Genomic DNA, 12,109 nt, shown 5'->3' on the forward strand with positions numbered 1-12,109 from the left:
TAGTTACATTTTACAGCACTGGCTACCCCAAAACTGTGTAAGTTGTAAAGCTTTTTCGGATGATAATGAACAGTTGTACGTGGAGGGGAGGACTTTTCTCGTAGGATGATCCTCCTAGACACCGCGCTAAATCCAATCTCTCGAAACCTTATTTTTGGGATTACTGCTTTATTGGTAAAAAAAATCTAGTTACCTGCATCAGAATAGTATGGACACGTCGAAATATGGAGCTCTTAGGGCTCCAAAGAGCAGCCAACCCTCTATCACGAAAAACCCCAGAAAACTGAGGAAATGGAAATAATCGATGTACAGTAAAAGTTCGTTGAGTCGAATTGTCTGAGGACCAATGAAAAATTCGACTTAAGCGGCAATTCGAGTTATTCGTTTCTCCGCTTAACTCGAAATCGTAGCAATGAATCTCTTCGATCCGGATTTCCGAACGAGATCCGAACGAAAATCCGGATTTTTCGAAAAAAAAATTTCGACATAAGCGGCTTTCCACCCGGCTCAAAAATTCGCGAATGCGTCTAAAGCGTAGTTTCTTTAACGTTGTTCCATACGCAACGTCGCGGGACCGAAGAAAATTTCGACTTGAGCGGATTTTCGTCTTAATCGTAGTTCGACTTAACGAGCTTTTACTGTAATAAATCGCATGTCGCTCTGGCACAAAATATAGTGTCTATCGAATCACTTTAACCTTCTGCACAGAGGGTCTCGAGTGGAATAGAGGTGCGTAGAGTCCCTTTATACTGAGAGTCAAGACAATTTGAATCCATTTCTGATTGGTTCCCGTATTTTAGGCCTCCACAGTGTCACAAACGGGAATAAAGATTTCACCAATTGCAAAGATTATAATCTGGAATGGACCAGGGAATTACGGGTTCGGCAAGGAACAAACGGAATGAGAGGAGGAACGGAGAAAGGCATTTGAGAATGGGCCGATCAAAGATTACGAAAAACGTTCAATTTCTGTAATCTTTATTCCCGTTTGTGACATCCATGAGCCGAATTGTTTTGACTCTCAGTATAAAGGGACTCTAGGAATAGAGGCGCGTGGCAGAAAAATGGAGTTAATTCGCGGAGGATGCGGCAAGGCTGCTGGCGGTTGGCTTGGCGGATGAGCAAAGGCTCGGTTAGCGGCTCGGGAACCGGGGATCGGGAGCGGAGGATGCTGGAAGCTGGGCAGCGGCCCCGGCCCCGGCTCCGGCGCGTAAGCTCCAAGTTGCAAGCTCCAAGTTCTTCCCGCTCGGGAGTCGCAGTCGCGGCCACGGCTATCAACCGAGCCGGTTCGATGACCCGCTCCCCCCCCCCCCCCGCCCCCCGCCCCACCCCAACAACGCACCTTCGCCTCACGCTCCGTCCTCACCGGAGCACAGCCACCATGAAGCCCTTTTCTCTCATTCCCGCAAGGGCCCTTTGCAGAGAGCCCAGCCGAAACACGGGAATCCAATGAGGAATTCCATCCCCAGGTAGGGCAATGCAACGAAGAATCGGCCTGTTGCAAACTTTTACTGGAGCAAAAATAAGAGTTAATACTCACACTGAAAAGAAAAAAAAAAAAAAAAAAAAAAAAAAAAAAAAAAAAAAAATAACCACATTGGATCTAGAATCCAGACTCTTTAAAACATCGACAAGAAAAAGGACTCTTGGTTCAATCTGATTTAAGCTAAAATCAAGAACCAAGCCTCCTAATTTGAGCGGATTTTCTTTTGATTTAAGCTTAAATCTGATGGAATCAAGGGCATGTTTTCTTGTCGATGTTTTCAAGAGTCTGGACTCCGGATCCGATGTGGTTTTTTTCCAGCGAGGGAGCCCAGCCTTCAACACGGGAATCCAATGAGGAATTCCATCCCTGGATTTGGCTATGCAACGAGGAATTCAATCTCCAGAGGGTTCATTTTTGAAATGGGCCTTTTGCAAACTCTTGCTTTAGAAAAATATGAGTTTTTACTCAAAAAAAGTGTCTCAAAAATCACGATGAGCGTATTGGCAAAGTCTGAAAAGCACTCCTTACTTCACAGTTTGCATAAGAAATTTGCGTTTTTTCGAGCTTTCCGCTTCAAAAACGATACCACGGCACAGGTGAACATTTCGTTAGAGGAGTCATTCCATCCGACCCCTGCTCACGAGGATACCACGCAATATTCCACATAGCCGACGCCAATCCGCCAAAACTCATGTGACGGGACGATGATTCTAACCACCTGACAACAATCGGTGTGTTAACATTCACATTTTTCTCGTGTCGATATATATCCGCCTTAATTGACCTCGTGCTCTCCTCAACTTGGGCGTGGAAGCGTCAGCCATGTTGAGCAGGGGTTGAATGGAAAGACTCCTCTAACGAAATGTTCACATGTGCTGTAGTATCCTTTTTGAAGCTTGAAGCTCAAAAAAACGCAGATTTCTCACGCAGATTGTGAAGTTAGGAGTGCATTTCAGAGTTTGCCGATGCGCTCATCGTGCTTTTTGAGACGTTATCTGTAAGGAACAACTATTATTTTTGCCCTATAGTTTGTTTCACGTAAGCTGATACTTTTTATTCGGCATTAAAATCCGTAAATGGCAACGCATCAGTCCCGAACGCGGTGACCTGACCGCTCGCCGGCCACCCTCTTTTGTTCAGCGACGAGAGGCCGGCAACCCGTCCATTGTGAGGGTAGGAACAATGAGCACCCTTCATCCCTCCTTAATGAGCCCTAGTACCCGGACCCAATTTTCTTTCTCGTTGAAAAATTAAACTTTTAGCGTGAAAATTCAGGTCCAGCGGGAAATTTTGATGAAAATGAACTAAAATTTCATCCGATTATCTTAATTTTCACCCGATATACGGCACTTGGGCTCATTAAGGAGGGATGAAGGGTTCCCAAATCGCGGTCAACCACAAATGCCGTATATCGGGTAAAAATTAAGATAATCGAATGAAATTTTAGTTCATTTTCATCAAAATTTCCCGCTGGACCTGAATTTTCACGCTTAAAGTTTAATTTTTCAACGAGAAAGAAAATTGGGTCCGGGTACTAGGGCTCATTAAGGAGGGATGAAGGGTGCCCATTGTTCCTACCCTCACAATGGACGGGTTGCCGGCCTCTCGTCGCTGAACAAAAGAGGGTGGCCGGCGAGCGGTCAGGTCACCGCGTTCGGGACTGATGCGTTGCCATTTACGGATTTTAATGCCGAATAAAAAGTATCAGCTTACGTGAAACAGACTATAGCAAAAGTTTGCAACAGGCCCATTACAGACTTACCTGATGTGCTCATCTAAATTTTTGAGGCAATCTCCATAAAAGGCAATTCGTCTTTCTCTGTGGCTAATGTTTGCAAGAGACCTACTCTCTCCCTCTCCGAGTAATTATTCCATAGCAGTGGCGGATCTAGCCCCCCCCCCCTCCTTGAGCTGAAGAAGGAAAAAGGAGAGCGGGATTTAACGGAGAAAGGTGGAAGAAGAACAGAGAAAATAGTGCTCTTAAAAATTTGCTGAAATGCTTTCCAGACAGAGCTATATAACCAAAGTTTACCAAACCAAAAGTTACTCAACCCAGCAGCAATATATACCTAATCCATGTTCTAAAATACAATTACGCTAAAAGAGGTATTATTCGTCAATCTTCAACTTTCAAATAAAGTACCAACAGCTGCAACTGCTTTAAATTTAATCTGGGAGGGCTTATTTTTTAAATTTTCCGCGGGAGGCCATTTGGATGACATTTTGCAAAAAGGAACCACTAGCATTGCAATGTTGCTAAGATTGTGCAACTTCTTTTGTCTTGGAGGAAAAACCCGATTATCCATTCATAGTTTCTATTTTAATCGCTAAAAACTGTAAATTTAAGACAAAAATTACCATCTGAATTTCATAGTTTTTTACGATTTCCGCAATTTTATTGCAAAAGATGAAGTTGCACAATCTTAGCATCATTGCAATGCTAGTGGTTCCTTTTTGCAAAATGCAATCCATTTGGACTCTCTTTTTTTTGTGTGGGGGGGGGATCACTCGACATGAGTAAATCCTCCCCACCCCCACCTCCGCCTGCGATTCACTCTGGACCCGCCTCCGTTGAATAGATAAACAACTTTCCTCTTCACCCGTGGATCAAAGCCACCTGCTGGAAAGTGCTAAGACGAATACAATGCAAGCGGGATAGCGCTGAAGTATGTGGGAAACGGACTCTACCACCGCTCGGTGGAGGAATCACCCAAGCTCCTCGCCTACCCGACAGTGTTGACGTTCTGTGGAACAGCGTCTTCGGGTGGTGTCAAAAAATCTCATTGCGCAACCAGTCGCCCGGACCATCCACCCCGGGCCCGAGTGTCGCGGGACCTGCCCTTTCCCCGTCCAAACGCCCCGGCGATGGCGGTACCCAACTTTCGCCCATTAACACCCGTGAGGCGCAAGATTCGAGTCGAAAGTCACCCGAACGCCGTCCCGCAAAACCACTCATCTGTATCTCAACGTAAGCCGCGATTACGACGCATCTGAATAGGCTGAGCGGCTCATGTTGGGATGGCGTAGAGCTGGGTTTTCTCGTGGAGCGATGTTCGTTTAACATGCGGTGGCAGATGTCAAAAGGCGCCGCGCCCCGAGTTTTGAGCGGTAAATTGTAGGTTAGGTTCTTTTCGGGAGTGGAACCGTTGAGTGCGGTTATAATCGGTGCGATTAATTTTGATGCTCGGTAACTCGCCTTCGGTTGATTTGCCCGTCCGCGCAAAGGTCGTGACCCCGACGAGCGGTAGGTGCGCTCCCATTCTGCCGTCCCGAGGAAAAACGCCACATGAGCCTTCAGGCCTTGCCAAATTTCCTTCGACAAATCACTTATTTTCCAGGAAATTTGTGAATATTTTCCTTCCGATTTTGCGGATAATTTTGTTTGTAATTTGATCTGAAAAGTCTGGAAATTTCAAGGAAAAATATCGATAACTTTCCTCAAAAATAAACGTTTTATCGGAGGAGATCTGGCATTTCTCGAATGTTTATCCGGTGATCTTCCTCAGCGCAGCAGTATCAACGGCTCAGTTTCCGCTAATCCGTTTAAATACTGCTTTTGAGCGATTTTTTGGCTGGTGTTGCTTGATGAATCGGACCCTAGGCATGGTTGCCATCAGAGACATCGTTTTTCAAAGATGTTGTTAGTCGATAGTGCATAACAGTCAGATTTTTCACCGATCAAGTCGCAAGGAGTGGATTCTAGGGGTTTAAAATGATACAATACATCGCAGCATCCGATGAGTAGGATGTTAACCTATAATCCCAGAGACTTTAACGATGGTCTAAGAAAAACAAACATCAAATTCGCTGTGGATCGCGGCTTTGTTTGAGCACTGAGGAAGCTTTAGCTTTCCTGTCAGGGAAGTATGAAAACACTAATAATCCAAAGAAGAGTACACTGAAAAAAAATATTGGTAGAATTTACCGCTCCTGCACGCTGTATTTCACACAGCATGAGGCTACGGCGTGAGGCAGCGGTAAATTCTACCAATCTTAAAGTCGATTCTTCCAGAGAAATGGTTACCTGTACCAGTGTAGTATCGTTTACCTTTCTTCTGGCAGAATTGACTCTAAATTGACGCTGTGTGAAATACAGCGTGAAGGAATGGTTAATTCTACCAATCTTTTTTTTTCAGTATATTCGTGAATCAAACACTCATAATTTTTCGTCTAAAAAATTTGATTTTAATAAATAACACGAGCTTTGTTCGTTTTTTTTTTTTTTTTTTTTTTTTTTTTTTTTTTTTTTTCTGACAGAAGAAGTCAAATTTGCCGCAAAAATCCTTATTCCTTATCCTTATATCGAATGTTTATTATTGGTATGATTCTCGTCTTCCGGAAATGAATAGAGCTTGATCATTTCAGGAACAGAAACCACGTACATGGTTGGCTCCACCTCATATTTCTTCATCGTGAAATCAATTCAGAGGGAGAAATCAACTGTTCAGTTCTTTCCAGCAATTTTTACTCGTCCAAAGCGATTTTCGTCAAGTTGGGTTTGTGGATAGAATTTTAAGATTTCAGCGGAAAGCACTCGCCCTTATCGTAAAGAGAAAACACGTGCAGCTGTGCTCATTTTTGTGCTTGGATTTTGTAAAGTTGCATCAAAATCCGGCAATTTTGTGGCTTGAACATGGCAGATGATAATTTTTCTTTTCAAAACTCCCTTTTTTCAGCCAACTGCAAATCTCGAATTGCCATTTTTCGGGTGTGGTTTAACATTTTTAGGCGTTTTTGCGGCAATAAATGTTGGTAGAACACTCTTCTTCGGTCATACATCGATAAATCAAATTCTGTGGACGGTCGCTTATTATGTACATGAAATAAATGAGTATTTATGCATATTTTTACACTAATACTCTTGAAAAATGTCAAAACCAAAGAGGAACTTCCACCGAGGGATTTTAAATCATAAGTAATGGGGTATTCAGGCGTTTGTGAGCATAATTTATTGGAGTCTCCCAACTCTTTGAAGAGTGTATATAAAAAGTGAAAATTAGCTGAGATACGTCATGAGACCGTATAATTTGAGCACACTCCTCGAAACTTCCTTGAGCAGTAATCTCTTTGAAATCATGTCGAGATCAGGAATTTTAATGGAGCCACTTGAGGAAGTTAACATTTCAGCGTTCCGTTTGACATAGTTCCAGGGTATTTTTGGTCACTACCTTTCTTCCCACAGAGACCGCATTTCTCCGTGAATGTTTATAGATTATAAATCGCTCTGAACTAAGGTTATCGAGGACCTCTCGGACATAAGGAAAACTAGAATCTCTCTGCATGTCGTCATGTTGAGGGTTCCATGTCACATTCCGTCGGGGAGATTACACACTCCGTGCAGTCCTTAGTAATCTTTGGTCGTTTCATTTCCGTGTTCCTTTGCCTATTCCCGCGCTTATTTCGTTTATTTCTCTTCGGTCCTGCGTTTCTTTGCTGCACTCCCCACGTATAATAGGTGCAACCCTTGAAATGGTGCACCGAGGCTGCAAACGTGGCAACCCCGTCAATGCATGTGCTCTCTATCTATGCATGGAGAATTTGACCAGAATTGTGCATGGTGAATTTGAATGTGTAGAATTCTGCTGTGCTAAGGAAAAACGCCGTATGAATCTTCAGGCGTTGCCAAATTTTCATTTCCAAAACTTGAATTTCCTTAAAGCTTATGAATATTTTTCTTCCAATTTTTCGGAAAATGTTGCTGGCAATTTCACCTAAAGTTCTTGAAAATTTCAAGGAAAAACATTCATAGCTTTCCTCAAAAGTAATCATTTTATGGAAGGAAAATTGGCAACTCTTGAATGTTCATACGGCGCTCTTCCTTTAGCACGGCAGAATTGGACTCTCAATGTAACGTAGGCGATCCAGTGATGAGGCGTTCATGATCGATTATCAGCATTTCCCCATTCGAAACTGTGGTACAGAAATTGAAGTGTTTTTGGCGGAAACCCTGTTTATCGATCCTCTTCCAAAGGTGTAAATGACAGATCAATCGATGTATCAAAATTCATTCCTTGTCATTGAGGCAATCTGACACTGGCTAATCATTAACTTTTCTTTTGACGGAATGCGATAATCTGCTCAATTTTGGACAAAAATTGCACACTCATACATGTGCATCATAGAATCGTTCGAGTCAGTGGCGTGGCGTGCTTTGCAATATATAGCTTGATCGGTCATTTAAACCTATGGAAAAGTATCGATAAACAGGGTGTTCGCAGCAAACACCTTAATAATCGATTATTTACCACAGCTATAAATGGGGAAATATCGACAGATCGCAAAGCACGCCACGCCTCTGGTTCGAGGTTTAGTGTTCTGAGAATGCAGTTGCGGTCGTTCGTTTGAAGAAGGACAATTGGACTACATTTTGCAATTAGGAACTATAAATTCCAGCCCGGTTTAAAAAGAACGTATGTGCCATTAGTTTCCCTATGCACATAAGTGATTTTTCAGATGAGCCAGAATTTCTAGTTCCAAATTGCAAAATGTAGTCCAATTGTATGTTCCATTTGCTTAATTTCACCAATGAGGTTTTTTAAGTTATCCCCTGATTTGGCTTGCATTTTACAATTAGGAACCACAATCCCCGACAGATTTTAGAAACAACACATGTGTTATTAATTATTTTATTCCCATAGGTGCTTTTACGTATGAGCAAGATATAATTTCGTTCCTTATTGCAAAATCAGAGTTGCCACAGTCAGGGAATACCGGAAAACGTCAGAAAAACGCTGGAAATGTGAGGGAAAATGACGAAAATGTCAAGTTAAAAGTGTCAAGTCACCTTTAGTTCCTTTCCACAATGGGTTTGACGTTTCTAACAACTTTTGCCTGAAAACTATTTCAAATCATGTCTTCTCAAGCATCTGACGTAACCTCAATTTTCAGGGGATTTGACCAAAATGTCACAGAAAAATTAGGGAAATGTGAGGGAATTTGATTTTCTAAATTCCGTGGCAACCCTGAAAATGGAATGCAATTCGAGAAACTTATTTTACGCATACTATTCTCATGTGCGGTACAGCGATATCATGTGTTACTCTCATTTTCTCCTCTTGCGTGGATGAGCAAGTGCAAAAGTAGCAACGGCGCCAACCCGATTGCCTAATTAATAGGTTTCCTCGCGAAGAAGGCGGGGGCGGAGTGCGAGGAGAAACGCCGTATGAACATTCGAGCGTTGTCAAATTTCGTTTGATAAAATGTTTATTTATGAGGAAAGCTATGGATATATATCTTTGATTTTTTCAGAAACTTTAGGTGAAATTGCGAACAAAATATTTTGAAAAATTGGGAGAAAAATACTGATAAATTTTCGCAAGAATTCTTGATTTATCAAAGTAAATTTGGCAACGCGAGAAGGTACATACGGCGTTTTTCCTTAGGACGGGAGATGTGGACGTGGGCGGGAGGGGGCGGTGGCGGTGCGTGAAAAGTAGGCTGACGGAAAGTAACGCGTCCAGCTCATCAGCTTTTTACGCTTTGGCGATGCACGGCTCCGGCGGCGGCGGCATAAGCAGCATCCTCGGCGTTTTCCAACGAGGCATGCTCATTAATTAACACCGCCGACGCCACCACGCATCGGGGCTACTTCCATCATTTTCAATTTTCCGCTCGGGGCCTCCCACCCGATCCCCACCCCCACGCCCCGGTTTCGGTTTCATATCGCACGCCGATCCCGCCCGCCGCACAGTGGATCGAGTCAATTAGAGAGCTCCAACGTGACATTTTTTACTGAGACTGCAAATTTAGACGTTTATTTTGCCACATATTAAATTTTAAGGGGTGCCCCCAGAGGGAAATTCTACGAGAAAGCTAATTAGAACCGAAAAATTTTACAAACTGATTGCAGCGGACACACGGGTCGTAAGACAATTTGTTGGGGGTTTTTTTTTCAACGTGCATTAAAAATTCAGCGGAAAATCCCAATACAGAGGGAAAAAGCTCGTATGGGCACAGTTCTCCCTCAAAGAGATATGCTGTTTGGTGCAACACTAGTTACGTCCATTCACGAAGGCAACTGCAGACGCGTTCCGGCCTTGTTGGGCCAATTCTTAGTGCAGTGCAGCCTCCTGAATTTTCTGGTATGGACGTAACTAATGTTGCACCAAACAGCATACCTCATCGAGAAAAAACTGTGCTCGAATGATCTTTTTTCATCTGTATTGAGATTTTCAGTTTTATGCTGAAATTTTAACGCACGTTGGCAAAAAAATCCAACATACTGTCTTACGACCCGTGCGTCCACTGCAATCAGTTTGTAAAATGTTGAGGTTCTAAAAGTGAGTCCATTGGCTCTCTCGTAAAATTTTCCTATAGGGGCACCCCTTAAAATTTGGAATGAGGCGAAATAAACGTCTAAATTTGCAGTTTTAGTGAAGAATGTCATGTCCGACCTCTCTAATTGACTCGATCCACCGTTTGGCGCCGCGACGGCCGTCCATTCTTGACGGTGGATCAGTGGCGTGGCGTGGATTGCGATATATCGATTGTTGTGCCATTTAAACCTATGAAAAAAGATCGATTATCAGGGTGTTCGCAGCGAACACCTCAGTAATCGATTCTCTACCATAGCTTCAAATGGCGCGATATCGATAATCGATTATTCACGCCACGCCACTGCGGTGGATCCGCGGTGCCTCCCATCGATGAGTCCTTAAGGTAGAGCAGAGACAAGAGACTCTCCACTGGCCTTTACAGGTTTAACTTCGCACCTTGTCTAGCTTGGTCTATTAAAAAGGGGCAACAGTCATCACCCTTATTTCGGCTGTTGACCTACCTACAAGGTGAATGATGAGCTTCGGGTGACGTCATGTGCCAAACAAGTTTCCCAAACTTCGGTTTGTTTGCAAGATGAAATCCTCAACATATTTTTAACCGTTCACCTAGTAGGTAGGTCAACGGTTGAATGTTGAAGTCCCGAAAGTAAAAGCGTACACCATTGCCAAAATACCAGTGGAGGGCCTCTTGCCTCTGTCACCTACCAACAAAGACAGAAGATACCCTTCGGTGGCTTCTTGGTGACAGGTGGGAACTTTTACTTTCGGGGATTCAAAACTTTCTTGCGGACAATCATAACGCAGCAACAGTCATTACCCTTTTTTCGACTGTCGGCCTACTTACCTCGTGGATGATAAACTTCGGGTGACGTCATGAGCCAAACAAGTTTATCAAATTTCGGTATGGTTGCGAGAAGAAATACTCAACACGTTGCGAAATATCCACCTAGTAGGTGAGTTAACAGTTGAGTGTTGGAGTCCCGAAAGTAAAAGCCTCCATCATTGCCAAGATGCCAATGGAGGGCAAGTTCATTGCACAATGCCAGCTCGAAACGCACATTGGCGCCTTCAAACCTGTAGGGATACTTCAAGCATTGCGCAATGCGTGAAGTTGGCGCCTCCAAACCTAAGGGGATACTTCAAGCATTGCGCAATGCGTGAAGTTGGCGCCTTCAAACCTAAGGGGATACTTCAAGCATTGCGCAATGCGTGAAGTAGCCCCTTAGGTTTGTAGGCGTCAGTGCTCGTTTCGCGCTGGCAGCACGCGCGCCACGGCGCTCCCGACGGGCGGGTGGTAAACGATTTCTAGCAGGGAGAGCTTCCTCGCGGAGAAACTCGTTTATCGTATCAATTGTTATTTTTAATTTTTGACCTTTAAAATTACACATTAGTCGCGTGAATTAATTAGTGAACTCTCGACGCCAGATGAAGTGTAATAATGAGAGGCGGGCCGTGCGCCATGCGCGCTACGGACGGCGCACGGCGGCCCATGAAATTCTCCCCTGTGCTCTGTCGGTCCCGCTTTGTCTCTGGCTGCAGACCACCCAAAATCGAAAAAACGCTCCGTTCTGTTTACAATTAGTCTTGGCGGGAAGTTTGAAAGAAAATTCCGAATTTGCATTTTCCGACTCACATTGGCTCAGCGGTTGCCTTCTAAAGCCAGGGGAGGTCGGACTAATGAGAGTTGAAAACTGTAAAATCTAGTCCGTTGTCTTGATGAAAAATTGAATCCCCGAAAGAGAAAGTTTCCACCGCCAAGAAGTTACTGGAGGGCCTGTACGTACCTTCGAGGGAAAAACAATCTTACTCGAAAAAAAATAGTGTTATTATGACCCTTGAAACATGCTTATGTCGTCCGATTATTTGGATTACATTTTATAAAAGCTCTTCCATAAAAGCACATTGCTGCACGGGGAAAGCAATGTCATACAGGGTTATTCAAAAGTCACGCACCACTGGCCAAAACCATAGTTCTAATTAAGATATCGACTTGCAGTTTTTGACGTTTTTCCTCATATCGAAGGGAAAACTGTTTTAAGGTACTTACCAGTTTTTGATCCCCCGCCCCTGATCAGGGGCGGGGGGCATCTAAAAATTTCAAATGGCCACCCCCCTCATGGCCAGTGGTGCGTGAATTTTGAATAACCCTGTATATGATGTTTCTAAAATAAGCCGGAAATACTGGTTCCTTATTGCGAAATGTAATCCATTTAATTCTGATACGCCCGATTCAGTGAGGCAGCCAAGTGCCGTCTATCAGTTTGTTTCCATGCGTGCATTTTGAGAACGACTGGACACTCGAACTCTCACACCTCCTTCATCAACATTCAACACTCACCGATTTGAA

At 43.6% G+C, this 12,109-nt stretch overlaps 1 protein-coding gene across 2 annotated transcripts in view; it reads left to right on the forward strand.

The window, feature by feature from the left end:
* Positions 1-12,109, forward strand: part of Mhcl (Myosin heavy chain-like) — a 276,806-nt gene that overhangs the window by 158,393 nt on the left and 106,304 nt on the right. The gene's annotated exons all lie outside the window — the stretch shown is intronic.

The sequence above is a fragment of the Bemisia tabaci genome, chromosome 6, assembly GCF_918797505.1.
Source record: "Bemisia tabaci chromosome 6, PGI_BMITA_v3".
Lineage (NCBI taxonomy): Eukaryota > Metazoa > Arthropoda > Insecta > Hemiptera > Aleyrodidae > Bemisia > Bemisia tabaci.